Here is a 15,768-nt window from a genome sequence, read left to right on the forward strand (position 1 = left end):
TAACCTTTCCAATAGATAACCCCAAACTCGGACAAATGTTAGGATTTGCCCCCAATCAAATCGAAAGACCTCTTTTTAACGAAATTTGTTTGTACCCCGCAGATCTCAACCACGGAATATCTGGAATTTATGTCTATACAAATATTATACAACCTGTAATTACAGGTCACACCAACACACCCCTTCTGAGAATTATCAAATTAAACGAAAATAAAAATCGAGCACAAGTTGAAAGATTTCACTTCTTAGACTATTTTCCAGTTCTCTACGATCAAATACAAACTATAGAAATTTCTTTAAGGTCGGATTACGGTGAACTCCTGCCATATAAGACAGGAAAGAGTATTGTAAAATTAATATTCAAAAGACTGGATTCTTAGTCTAAAGTACACTTAAAAGAAGCTCATCATGGAAAGATATTATAATTATTATGTACAAACAGGACGCGGATATAACGTATTTCGAGGAAGTCAATATCAAACTGGTCGTGGATTTGGGTCAATTTTTAAAAGTTAAATAAGATTCGTAACACCTCTTTTTCGACCAGTAGCTAAATCACTCGGTATCCAAGGTTTGGTTATGGGGAAAAGAATAATGGAAGATGTTGTTGCGGTCAAAATTTTAAGGAGTCGTTAAAAAAATAGTAAAATTGCCGGAACAAATCTTTTAAATAGTCTCGGTGATTCCATATTAAATACACAGAAAGGCTCTGGAGTTCGGAGAGGACACAAGCGCAAATCAAAATTACGCAATAAAACAAAAAAACGACCCAGAACGAAATCCAATTTTCTTGACTAAAGTATTATGCCTCAATTTGAATCTATGTGTTCGGAGTTAGAGCTTTTTAACGAACCCCTGATTAATGGAAATATTGAGGGGAATAAATTTGTAGATTATTTCCCTATAGCTCCCTTGTCTTATGCTACACAGATTGATTTTTCTATCCCCGGGGGAGATTATTATATCGGCATGTCGAACTTAATGCTTAAAATTCGAATTCGTGTTAAAAAAGAACAAAACGGGATTTTAATAGATATACCTGCAGCCGAAAAAAAGTCTCCCTATGTAACCTTCCATTGCATTCTATTTTTAGCCAAATAGACGTGTTTATGAATGAGACTTTAGTACAATCTAGCAACAACTGCTATCCGTTTTTAGCATATTTAGCAACAGTTTTAAATTTTGATAAAGGAGCCAAACAATCTTACAAGTCTGCCGAGGGCTATTACGAAGACGGGTTTTGCGACCCAGCGTTAGCGTTTGATGATGTTAATAAAGATAAACAAAACAATGGAATTTTCAAAAGAAGTAAAGATATTGCAGGATCGAAACTTTGTGAATATATGGGTAGACTTCATGTAGACTCTTGTAAAATAGACAAATTTCTTTTAAACAAAGTGAATTTAAGAATTCGACTCTTGAAAAATTCCGATGAATTTATAATTATTTCCCATGAAGATGTTAATAAGAAATATAAATTGATTATCGAGGACGCTATTCTCACGGCTAAACATATTCTCGTTAATCCAGATCTCCAGCTGGCACATAATGCGATACTTCATAAACAAAGAGCGTTGTACGATCTAACACAAACTGTTGTTAAAACTCTGACAATCTCAACAGGCGCGAGCGATTTCGTGAAGTCAAATATTTTTTTAGGTAAAATTCCAAATCGGGTAATAATCGGAATGGTAAACAATTCTGCGTACAATGGCACCAGTCAAGAAAACCCTTTTCAATTTAACCATAATAATCTCTCGTTCTTACAACTTTCATTAGATGACCAGAATATACCAGAAACTGCTCTAACTCCAGATTTTAATAAAAACCTCTACACTAGGTCATATTATTCACTTTTCTCGGCAATGGATTTAATCGGAAATAACTCTGGTAATTGTATTGATTACGAAAATTATAAAAACGGTAATACATTATTCGCGTTTGATTTAACGTACGATTCTTCGGCAAATTCTAACAATCTCTCAATTCAACGAAATGGTAGTTTACGGATGGTAATGAAGTTTTCTTCCCCCTTAACTAATATTCAAAACATAATTATTATTGGAGAATACGAAAACCGATTTGTCATTAACCAAGAGCGTCAAGTTACGTATATTACGGAATAAAAATAATCAACGAGGACAAAGATTGGTTAGTTGTTTCGTGAAATCGTAGTGGTAAAGATGTCTCGAACTCACAGTCTCTCGCCTAAACAAGAAGTGACGGTGCTAGGTTATGTCAACCCATCCATCAAAATTTACAGACTAGACACTTGCGCCGAATTTGAACTGAGTTTGGAAGCCTGGCAGACTCTATTCACATTTGAAAAGGAAATAACTGATTTTTTTGAAGACCAAGTTGCTAGTTTTCACACCTGGCTCACTCTTGAAGGTTCAAAGATAAAAATCGACTGTTTCGAGGGACAAAAGGAAAAACTCGTGGATGTACGATCTTGCGCAAGAGGAAAAAACCATCTATACCATCTTTTTTATTCAACAAATTATGGATTTACTCTCAACCAAGCAGGGTGGAAAAGATTGAAGTATTGTAAACATACAATTGATCAGGAGATTAATTTAATTTTGTCGGCAAAAAATATTATGCGTGACATAATTGTACATGAGCTCACGGATAAAATGTTGGAATTTACCGAAAATTGTGAGAATCCACATTGTAAATCTTAGATTACTCACGATGTCTCTTGTAAACTAGGATTTAGCACAAATTTTAAAGACCGAGTTGAAAATATGATATTATTAGCCATTCCCCAATTAAATTTTGATCATATTGTTGTTAGATTCCAAAAGGAATTTGGCCTTGACCCTTTAATAGTAGAAAGTCAATTATATTTTGATATTGTTCAAAATGTTTCAAACTTAAAATGTGATTTAATTTATTAAAATAAAAACTTTTACTATAGTCTGTTTTTATTATTACTACACATACATTTAAAGATGGTGGTGTCAAAAACAGACAAACAAGTAAGTAAAGTTTATTACGATGTTGAAAACCCACACAGTTATTCTAACAGTGTTACATTAAGAAAACCTTTTACCAAAATTTCGGAAAAATAAATTAAAAATTTTCTTAATAAACAACCAACTTACACACAACACAGAGCTAGGAGATTAGATTTTAAAAGTAACAAATTATACGTAACAACTATTGACGAGACATTTATGGCCGATTTATTAGACCTCCCTATTTACAAACTTTTAATAAAAATTACCGTTTTTCGCTCTTAGTGCAGGATATTTTAAGTAAATTCATTTTTATTCATCCAATAAAAAACAAAACCTCGAGCGAGATTGTGAAGGCTTTTAGAGAGATTTTCAAAAAACGGGTACCCCTTAATTTATGTACCGACGCAGGGTCAGAATTTAGGAACGCCCCATTTCGCGCTCTCTTAAAGCGTTATAACATCCAACATTACCTCACATATTCCGAGAAAAAGGCCTCTATGATTGAGAGACTGGTTCGCACGGTAAAATATAAAATTTTTAAAATAATTACAAAGACCGGCGATTTACATTATCTTAATAAACTACCATTAATTGCAAAATCTTATAACGCTCGAAAACATTCAACAACGGGAATCGCGCCTAAAGATGTCAATAAAACACTGAATCGGCAATTTGGAAAAAAAATTATGGTAACCTTAGCATGATTGGGAAGCCAACTTTAAAAATTGGGGATCAAGTTCGCTTAGCCGTTGCAAAATCATCATTTGATAAAGCATACAGGGGAACGTTTACAGCCGAAATATTTGAAATTCATAGAGTGATTACGAGAGATCCCTGTATGTATATTGTGAAAGATTTGACCGGCAATATAATTAAAGGGGCATTTTACGCTCAAGAAATGGTTAAAATTCAAGTGTAGAGCGCTACAGTCTTAATTCAACATTTTGTTAACCATGGGTTAAGTACACATTTTCCTGGGTCTCGCGATCGTAATATTTGGTGTTAGTGCCACAAAAGTGTCATCCGCGATGAAATTCAAAAAACGAAGTCCCGAATATAGCCTAGACATTGGAGTTTGTGACAAAGCATACGATCTAGGAAGAGACACGTACCTCGTAAAATGTAACGAGACTTTCGACGTGCGACATTTTAAGAAAGAAGACGGAAGTTTGAAGCCATCTATCAGGGGAATTAACTTAACAAAAGATCAATATGAAAAATTATGCATTGTGACGTGAAAGATGAACACTAATCAAATCCAATCTATACTTAAGTGTGACCCCCGCTCAAGAGATAAATTTATCGGGGTATTTCCCGCTAATAGATTACCAAAAGTTCCAATTAAAAAAAATCATATTGTTTCGTAATCATCACCGATCCTGATACGCTTCCAGGGTCTCATTGGACGGCTGTTTACATATCGGGCGACACTCTGGACTTTTATTGTTCTCTAGGAAGATCACATCATGACTATGGATTTTTGCTAGAACGATATGGCAAGCGTATTCGATACAATACTCATAAATTTCAATCAAATAAAAGCCAAAACTGCGGACCTCATGTAATTTATTTTCTAACCTCGAGATGTATGGGGATTTCTTACTGTAAAATAATTAACGAATTGTATAATTTCGATTTAAAAAGAAATGATAGTTTAGCGTTGTTGAATATATGTATTCATTTGATGAAAGAGTGGAAACGAAATAAATCGATTTGTTTAGAATAAAAAAAAAATGTTTATTTATTTCATACATAATTATTTTTACACATTTTTATTATTCTTGCCAGCGAGAAGGAGGCCTGGTTTGTCTTTTTGGCCTGGGAGATTTTTTAGGCGAAAGTGATTTTAATTTTTTTTGCGGTGATGTTAGAACGCCACCAACAGCACCCTCCTCAGAACCTAGCTCTCGATCCCAATCATCTTCCTTGCTTAATTGACTTCCAATATCGGTATTTTCTAAGTATTCTTCAAATATTTCATTTTCTTGATTTAATCGTTTATGCATTCTATCATCAGTAATTGTCTTTTGTTGCTTAAAAATCGGCGTAGATGATTTCCTTTTCCAAGAATCTACAGTCTTTAAGAGACTCGGGAATTTGGCCTCTCTCCTAGTCTGTTCGTTTTCTCTCTCGCTGAGATAGTCTTTCATTTTGCGTGTCATAGTATTTAGACGCAGCTCTGCAGCTTCGCCAGCGTTAACACCCTCGGGCGTTTTGAAGGGTGAATAAATTTGCGAGGTGAACGGGGAATTTAATGGGGCAACAGGTACGGGTGCTTGTAAGTTTGTAATTTCAACTTTAGGTACGGGTATCGCTTTCCTCATTTCTCTGGCCTCGCTCAGTATTTTTAGAAATTCTCGTAATTTGGAGCGGCTGTTTAAATTAGAAGTTAATATATTTTGCAGCTCATTATCTAATAAGTTATAATATGTTTCCTGGGGAGAAACAAGCTGTTTATTTTCTTGAGATATTTGTCCGACACTCGATGCGGGAACTAAAATAATTTTTTTCATTTTATCTTTTATTGAATAAATTGGCAATTGAAGGAACGATAGATCCTAGTATAGCTGGTATGAAGAATCCCGTACCTTTCTGAATTATTAAAGCACGCTTCCTTTTTTGTGAAATTTTCGGACTGGCCAAAAACCGTATTGTTTTTTTATATTTAGATAATTTTTTTTTGGCTTTAGATAATATAATTCCACCCCCTTTCAAGTTTTTGCAAACGGTCTGTAAGGCTTTTAATTGCGTTGGAGAACTGTTAGCTAATAAATTTTTACGTATCCCTCCTTTAGATTTATACAATAAATTTAAATATTGATAGTGTGTTTTAAACCTGTCAGAGGGATTTGCAAAAGGAGTCGTTTTTTTACGTACTGTCTTTTTTGAAGCCATTGTCTTTAATGAAGTTGCTAATAATATAGTAAATTATTTATTATTGGAAAAAACTACCATTTGTGGTCCGTTTTGATTAAATGTGTACGATCTTAATCGTAAGTTATCTGGAGTGGTGACAGATGTCTATAAATAGGGAATTGTAAGGTTCGCTAGTAGCCATATCGTAGGCCATCTTAATTATTTTTGTATTATTTGGAGATATTTGATTGGCTAAATATTGAACTTGACTTAAATCTCGAGGAGATATAAACAGATTTAGATATGACATATTAAGAGAGATTAAACGAGATTGTTTCCCTCGAGGAAATAGGGTTTGTGAGATTAATACGACTGAAATTTCATAATGATGACTGTCGACGGTAACCAATTTAGCAATTTGGTCATTTTTGTAAAGTTCGTCTGCTAGATCATCAATAATAAGTAATGAATTTCTATTTGATTCCAAAAACTCGCTGTTCATTGGAGGTAGTCCTTGAATAAACTCTATATCGGTTAAAAGTTGAGATAAAACCTGGTAACCTGATTGCCAAACCGAATAACAATAAATAATTTTAATAGGAGTTTTATCGATTAATTCATTCCTCCATCTAATTAGTGAGTTCGTCCATGATGATTTGCCCGACATAGTAGGCCCTGACACCATCATTCGAAACGGTGAAAGAAATTTTATATAAGACATTACTGTTTAAACAAAGACAACATACTACGTAGTTTGTTAGTAAATTGACTGTTTTATAGAATATATGTAAAAATAAACAAACACATTTTAAATTTAAAAAATTATTTTATTAAAGTATAATATGTCTCTTATCAAAAACCATTCCTTCACCAATTATATAAACTTTCAAAAAATAACATACAAAAATAACATTTTTGAATAAAAAATAAATCATAATTCTTTCACCAAAAAATTATACATTAATTCCCGTTTTTTAGTAAAAATTCGATTTTAGAAGTTCAAAGTTTAAATCTTAGGTTGCTTAAAAATAAAGTATTTACTCGATTTTCGGAAGAGATTTCATTTACGATAACTATGTGATTGAATGAAACCTGTTTTGCGGGTTTTTTGTTACATGTTTTTTCGACTTATAATTAAAAGATGGTAATTTTATTTTACAATTCGACATCTTTACATTCTAAATAGCCGTAGGGGACACTAGAGATATTCTCTTTTAGCACACGTTTACAAAATGTTTTTTTGAAAGTTTTACTTAAGTTCCCAACACGTAAAAGCATTTTGTACTTATCTTTTATTACGTTAAAAGGAATTTCAACTTAAACTCGGTATTTGGTACAAAAATCAACTGTTTAAAAGAATCGAAATGGATGATTTCTGAATTCTCCCTGGTAAGAGTTATCCCTTTTAATTTTATAATTTTCTGATTATTTTCAAGTTGAAAGCTGTAACATTTTGGCCCGGTTGATACGAATTTTGTTATATATGTATTCGGGGTCTCGCACGTAAGTTCACCTAAATTACCACCGAGGGGGGGTAGCCATTCTTTTGGTAGATGTGTCAATTTCACTCCGTCTGTGTCAAAATAAATTACACGCTTTCCCAACTTATTAATTAACTTATGCAGATGAATACGCCCGTAACTGGTGACAAAGGCAGCAATTATTACATTACCTTTTGTAAATGTGGGTGCCAGCTCATTTTTTTTATAACCTACCATGGCAACATCGTTGTTGATTAGATGAAAGTCTGTTAATTTATTCGTTGTGTCTGCTATAATCTCGGTTAATTGGGAGTACCGATGGATGATTTTAGTTGTTGATTTATCCATTCTTAAGGCCATTCTTCCATATAATGAATTTTGCGCCAATTTCGCGGAAGTTCTTAAGGATGGGTTATCAACAATTTCTTCAGGCTCTAACCTTACTCCATACGCTTCGTATACCGCGTCTAAATACTCTTTTTGTTCTTGATATGTTTTAATATTAGGTGGAAATCCTGAATTTTTAACTTTGGCTCTAAAAATGTCAATATATGGTTTGAAAAAATTGGTTGTAATATTGTAATGGTAAACCTCGAAAATTTCTAACAGCTGATAATTACACTCTTTTATTGAGTAGTAGATTTCTACCGAAGGTAAAACCACCGTTATAGCTCGTTCGTCAATACTATGGGTACATTTTTCATCATTATTGATCACACAACTACCACATAAAGGATAATAAAGTTTCTTAGTAAAACGGTAGGGAAGAACGGGTAAGTAGTGGTCTCTGGGGGGGAGTATTCGACAACTAATTATTCCAAAATAGGCGTCAGGTGCATAATCAAAGTTGTGTGTGATAACTTTAACATTTTAACAACTATATTCCATTTTTTGTAAGCAATACGCATACAGACTACAAAAGTCAAATATCGGATTTGTTCTCCAACTGAGGGGTCTATTTCATGGTACAGCTTAATTGTTTCTACACGCCCTCCATCTAAAGAATCTCTAGGGTTAATTTTAGGAATAATTTTAATTGTATTAAAAAGGCTTTCGCTTCATTATTTTTTCTCAACAAGTCTAATATCTCACATTCAAAAATTTGAATATATGTGTGGTTTGGTAAATTTTCTTTTATAAATTCTTTTCGGTCTAATTATCTTTCTCTAATTTCTTTGAATGTTTTTCCGATAATTGGATTAAAGCTCGAGCCAGAAAAATGTTTTGGACAACCGTGCCAGAAATCACCCATTACATCAATTACTATGGGTGGATTTTCACAGTAGCCATCTACGAAATACGAACCTACAGCCTGTTCCCCGGCCGCGGATCTGACCGTTTGCAAAATTAAATTATTTTCCTTCTCATACCAAGATAAATATTTTAATGCAATCTCGCTTTGATTCTGTCTACTTGCCAAACCGATAGCCGGAATAGTACATAATGTATATGGTTCTAAAAACTTGTCGATAAATACATTATTAAGTGCCCCAGAAAGAGAAATACCCCCATAATTACTGATATCAATTTCAATTAGTTCTTTATATAAGATGCGAAATTTCTGCATAGCTAAGCGTAATAAATTACAATCTAAAAGACAATACGCTCTGGATTCTGATTTAATACAATATACCGGTTCGAGCTGTTTGTGTGAATACCAATTTTTAAATTCTCGGTATTCCAACTCTTTCATTTTATTGGGCCCAAAAAAACTTTCGTCCGGAATTGGTCCTGAATAATTTAAAGTGTCTTTTGTCCAAAAAATATAGGGAAAATATCCTTTAGATTTAGGCAAAGAAAACATTTTAGGAAAATGCCTTAGGGGAGCACTAATATAATTTAAAGAATCTACAAAACGAATGTCTACCCCTTTAATATAAATAGTAAGAATTTTGGCTCCATCATAAATAAACTCGGGAATGACATGTTTAATTAATTTAAAAATAATAAACATTCCGTCGAAAGATCTCAGATTATGGGCCATTACGATGAGGTTTGAAAATTTCGGTCTAATTGTTTTTCTCTTCCGTTTCCCATCCGTAAGTAAAATAGTTTCATGTTGAAACAAAAAATTGAGGAAGTTATTTACACAATATTGTCCTTCAAAAACCGTGGTTTCCACAGGCTGATTTAAAATTTCACTTTGGGCCACTAACAGAACAGGTTTATGCATATTATTCTCGATTATAGTTTCAATATCGAAATATACATAGGATCGTGGTTTTTTTTTTAAATGTCGACTGTTTAACATAATGCTGGTTTGGAGGATGTTCAATTTTACAAGAGTTGCAAGCTGTTTCACATTTGTGAGTTTTTAAAGTTTCAAATTGAACACAGCATTTTTCGCATCTGTGGAAAAGCTTGCAAGTTTCATTTTTAAAATGTAAATTGTAACATTAACTTGTTTTAAATACCTATTACAAAGTTTACAACGAATGTGTGGTGGAATAAAAAAAATTTCACAGTCTAAGCACGAAGCTACTCCACCCCAAATGGAATGTAGATTTTTAGCTAAATGAACGTGCGTGCCAATTTTTACAAGTAGAATTTGGTTTTCGGAAGGGGGAAAACCTTTGAAATAAATTTGAAAATTTTCCGTTGGTTAAATATTATTATCTGATATTTTGGGGCTAAATATGTTTGAAATTTAGCTATATCAACAATTTCTACAGCTACTTGTGCAATTCCTACATCATCATGCAATTACTTAGCGGCTTTAGTTTGTAATTTACTACGAAAGAATGTTAAGGCACTATATTCTTTAAGAACACTTGTTAATGGAAGTTTTTTCTTGTTGTACACGGCAATTTGACAGTTTTTTTCCGACTGTGAGGGCTCTCGCTACGCATAAATTATCGATGTTATTTATATAGTAAAAAATAGTTTTAGTTTTCAAAAAAGCATCAAGATCAATAATGTCTCTGCTTTTTAACGCTAAAAAATTTTTACCCATTTTTTGTGGGGATTTTAAAAGAATTATACTGAATTTTATTTCTCCATCTAGTAAGAAATCTTTTTTCGATTGAGCAATGCGAGCTATATGGCTAAATATTCGAGAAACAGTTAACTGATCAATTTTAATAAATTTAATGTTAATTGGATGTTCTAAATTTTCCGATTGAATTGCAAATCTGAGGAAATCGAAACCTGGTGCCTCTTGTCTTACGTATTTGATAATTTTGGACAGAATCTTTTCAAATACTGTAAAAAATAAATGTGCGGGGATTTCGTTTAAGTCTATTAGTTCTAATTCAAAATCAAATTGTTTATATTAATTTTTTTTGAATTTCTAGGGCTTAATTTTTTAATTTTATAAAACTTTTTATAATTAAAACTGTTTAAAGATGAAAAGTCTAATTGAGAGTCCGAATCGTAATCACTGGAGTCTTCCATATTCTAATTTCGTTTCCAGGTCTAAAATGTTATTCTAATTACTATTACGAATAAGTAATTAATGAGTTTAACTTGCCTTCGTGGGTGGGCAAACAATTTTTCCTTCCGTCTGGTCAATTATCTTTTTCAGCCTGTTTGTTGAGTTTATGATTCGGATAACGTCCATGGATAGGGTGTTGGCTAAGAATTTCACTCTTTTATAATCACCCTTCCAGAGCTCATCTTGAGGAAGATGTTTAATGTTTTTATACGAATATATCTGAATATCTAGATATATGCCCTTGTCGCTCGCCTTTTTTCTCGGAGTTTTAGTTTCGTAAGAAACTCCCCTTTTCTTAACTTTCACTGATTGTTCGATACCAACTTCTTCGATATTTGACATACGTCGTACCTCTTGAATAAAGTCCCCATCCGATTCGTCCGAATCTAATAACATCTCCTCTTCAGGCCCATTAAAAACTGAAACTGCTTGACTCGCGGAGCTTTGACTATTGCTTGTGGAAGCAATTTTAGGCTGTTATGTTTTAATAGTAAAATTTGGCCCTTTTATACCAAAAGTATTTATTTTTTCATTAATTTTTTTCAAAAATATAAAACCTTGAATATTAAAGTGTTTAATACTACAAGGATAGAACCTAGTTATAATTTATCGGTATGTAAATGGTATTTAAAATTGTTTGTGAATGCCAATTTAAATATAGACATGTATAAAAATATAAATTATTAATTATTTTTTTGAAGGACTTAATATTTAATCAGTTTTTTATCATTGAATTTTCCGTGACAAAAAAGAAAACGCCCTAAGAGTTTTAATATTTTTGCTTTAAAAATCGATTATAGATGTAAGAATTTTGTTAATTACAGGGTTAGATGTTTTAAAATTTAATGGGAAGAAATATATTTCTGCAGGGTATAGAATTTAAACGAAGGGATAAATTATATTTCTGCAGGGTGTATTTGATAAAAAATTGTCTTTTGACTTGATTTTAAACAGGTTAAATCAGGGTGTAAAAAATCAAATATTTCTATTTTCATATAAAAAGACTGTCTTTACCATATTCGTTTCATAAAAACATGGGATCTCGCGAAGTTTTGACTTTTTCCGCTAAGATTTCTCATCCTCTCGCAATTAACCCTTTTTCACTTAAATAGCTAGCATTACGCAAAGTTAGGAATTTTAATCTTTTTAAAATTAACGATGTTTCGATTAGAGTTGAAAATTACTGTATGAAAACAGTCTTTCTTGAGTGTCAAGTATTAGTAGAACCTTTTAAAAAAATCATTTTTGCGTGCCCCTTTATAAAAAAATCTTTCAAATTATCTCCGTCTGTTTTTGCTTCAGTTTTTCCAGAAGAATCAAAAACAATTCTTGTCTATTTGACGTTCATTCTAATAATTTTGTCTGTCCCCACGACGGTTTTGAGTTTGACGGCTTACTGTTCCACACTCAAGCCACTCTTGAGGGCTGGTTTTCTTACGAAATTATATGCGACTATATCAAAATTTAAATAAGATCCCATGGTTTCGACAACATAGAAATCGTAGGAACCTTCAACACGAACTTTTAATTCTCTATCAATTACAACAACTTTCTTTCTTTCGAAAAAAACAATTAAGTATAACTAATGACTTTCGCCTAACGAGATATAACATCCGTTTAGAATTAGGAACGATAGTGTTATTTTTTATTAATGATTTGGATCGACAAGAAGTTAAAATAGTTACAACTTTAGAGTAAGGAATACTAATTTTTAAAATAATTACAATAATTAAGATAAATATTTTTATTTAGTTTCAAATTATCTCCTCCAAATCCCAATTTAAACGATCGTCGGCGAATTTTACAACTACGACTCAAGGTATTTACAATATTTTTTTTTATTTATTTTTTTTAAAAAATAGGACTCGAATCTCATAAAATTTTAATTTTGTGAATAGACATTTTTTATTTAAAAACTTTATTTGTGTTTTTTTATATTTTTATTGTTTTTATTTGGTGAAAGATATTAATTTTTTTGAAATGTTTTCTTTTTAAAGGGTTTAAGATTTTTTTAAAAAAATTTCCGAAAATAACTAGTTTTATTAATTTAATTCAGGCGGTGGAGGCTCTTTTTAATACTTCATAATCGTATTTTTCTTTTTTAACTAGTTTTATTAATTTAATGTTGGGATTGGTGTAAAGCCCTTTTTTCTATATTAAACATCCTTTGTTTTCATCTCTTTTATACAATGAATTTTCAAGAAATTTTATTATTCTTATCTTTTTGACAGGTATCAAATTAGTTGGTTGATATAAAGATCTTTTTTTTGTTTTTATTAGTATTAGTTTTTTATATTTTATTTTATTATTATAATTATTATTTAAAAATTTCTTGAAAATTTATTGTTTAAAACTGATTTAAACAAAGTTCATCTGGAATACAATCTATTACTCTTTTCACACTACCCATTGGTCATTTCTTATTTTTTTGATTTTTTTCATGTCTTCTATGTACTTTTTTCTATACTAATATCGTGCTTAAACTATAGTGTTTGATTTTCTTATATGTTTATTTTGGTAATTGTTGAATATATTAACTGAAATTTTATAAGTACATTTTGTACTAGGTTGTTTAAAAGTAAATATAATTGTTTTTATTAATTTATAAAAACTTGTTTAAGAAGGATAGGGATAATTAGTTAACCTTAGTTGTATTAAAAATTAATAATTATTCCCAAAGGCAATATTTTTAAATTTTTAAATATAGGTCAGGCTTAAACTATAAAATCTCAATGTAAAGGATTTTTACCAGGAGAAATCTAGAATCAAGATGTCTGGTGAATTTTATCTAAAGCCTGTAGTTTCTTTGCCCCGATCGTTAAAATTTCTCTCTCTTCGAGTAGTAAGAATGAATAATCTTTTTAAAAAACAAACTATTTGTAGAGAATTCGAAGAACGTTGTTTACAAACTGTATTTCTAGAATCTAAAACAGTAATCGAACCATATGGTTCGATTGAGTTTAAATGCCCCTTTTTTAAATATTCCTTTAAGTTAAATCCCTTATTTTTTGTCGCACCCTACGAATCGCGAATTGAAAAATCGCCAAACTTTTGTTCTTTTTTTGTACACGATAAAAGTTTTAAATGTTATCGTCCAGGAATTGTATACGATAATTTATTATTCCATTGTAGGGTAATGTTAATCGATTGGTTTAGCTACGAAATTATTCAATTATCTAGCAAATATATGCAGATATTTTGTAATTTACTAGTCAAATTTCGTGGTGGAATCACAAGAATTTAAAAAAGTTTGAGTCTGAACTTCATGTGTTAGATCAAATTCAACATGTTGGCACTGTACAACATAACGTTCGATCTGTTTTAATTAATTCAGACATTCTCGAACTGTATACTTCCGAAGCGATTAAGACCAAAACCAGTGTTTTTATTCGTGCGATGGTAGAGCAACAAAAAAAGTCAAAGAATTCTTGTGGTAAATATTTTTAGATATAATCGTTTTTAATAGATTAATTTATTTGTATTTATAAATTCTAGCCCGAATTTCCAACAAGACATGTCGTTTTGTACCGAAGAGGAAAAATACCTTCTACGAATTGATATAATTATTTTTAATTATACACTTAAAATATTTTTAACATTGTGTTTTTTTATATTTTTTAGCCTTCAAATTATTTATTAATTTAATTTGTTAGATTATATTTTACTTTTATTTGTAGTGTTTCTTATGTTGTTAAGTGTTTAAAAAATATATTGTTTGAAATATAATAGTTATTAAATATTATAATAACTAATTGTGTTTTTGATTACTTTTACTAAAACTAACACTGTTTTAAAATAATAAAACTATTAAAATATTTGCGAAAAAAATGAAAAAAACTTATTTATATTATTTTAGTTCTTTAAAGTATTTTGGGTGGGGCCAAAAGCCGCCAAGATTATAAAGCGAAGGTCGCGAATTCGTTTCCCCATCTCGCAAATAGCTAATTAGCATTTTAAATGGCGAAAAAACGAAAAAAATAAAAAAGTGACACCAAAAGTAAATTAACATAAGTATTTGGTGGGGTCACATATTACCACCCATATCTCGGGACGAGCTTGTTCGATCGTGTCCAAACTTGTTGGAGTGGTGGACAGTGCTCGAGCGTCGAGGTCAAAGATCATCTTCAAGGTGAAATTTGAGATTGAAAACAAAAATATGTTTTTCGATTTTTCCAAGGTCAAAAATTGGTTTTTGGAAAAAAAACTTTAGGGTTGTTTTGGGGTGGGTTATGGCGGCCATCTTGGCGGCCATCTTGGATTTACATGTTCAAATTTAGTTAATCTCTACTTATGTAGTAGTCCCTCTCACCACGGCCCCCTGCACGTGCTTTCACATAATAATCAATAGACAGCCTTGCATGAAAGTATTTTAGTGGTTTTTAACTTCTTCAATTATTGTAGAACCTTAAGTCATCTATTTATGGCAAGAAATTTAAGTTTGTATGATTTGGACCCTGTTTTTAATGAGGGGGGACTAAAAAGAATACAAAATGAAGCGGAAATTCAAGGAAGACCAAATGTAATCGAGTTAGAAAATATTTTAAATATCGACGAAGTGAGGAACAGCTGTGAATGTGGTCACTGGCATATTGATCACTTTGCAACCTAGGCCTAACTCGAAGACACCGAAGTTTGAAATAAAAAATGTATCACGTGATCTAGACACAGTCTACTATTGGTTAGTTTTAGAACCAATGCGGTCGCTGTGCCTCCGTGTTATGCGGATAAGCATGAAATACAAAAACATGGCTGCTAGCCCTTTCAATGATTAAAAATTAAATAAGGTAAATTTGAAATTATTATTTTTTTATTTATTGGCATTTTTGGTATTTTTAAAACACGTAAAATGTTTTAAGCATAAAATAAAAACAACCTGAACCTTTCCTTTAAAGATATTGTAATGATCTTTTGATATCCGGCGATCCTTTTATCACTTTATCTCTTAAAAACAACCGATCATTTGAAGACAACAATTGTGATCAAGGCATAATAAGGATTTCACATTTGCGTGAATTTCTGTGTTTTTAGGTCAAAT

The sequence above is a fragment of the Leiobunum rupestre genome, chromosome 5, assembly GCF_980474605.1.
Source record: "Leiobunum rupestre chromosome 5, qqLeiRupe1.1.hap1, whole genome shotgun sequence".
Taxonomy (NCBI): domain Eukaryota; kingdom Metazoa; phylum Arthropoda; class Arachnida; order Opiliones; family Sclerosomatidae; genus Leiobunum; species Leiobunum rupestre.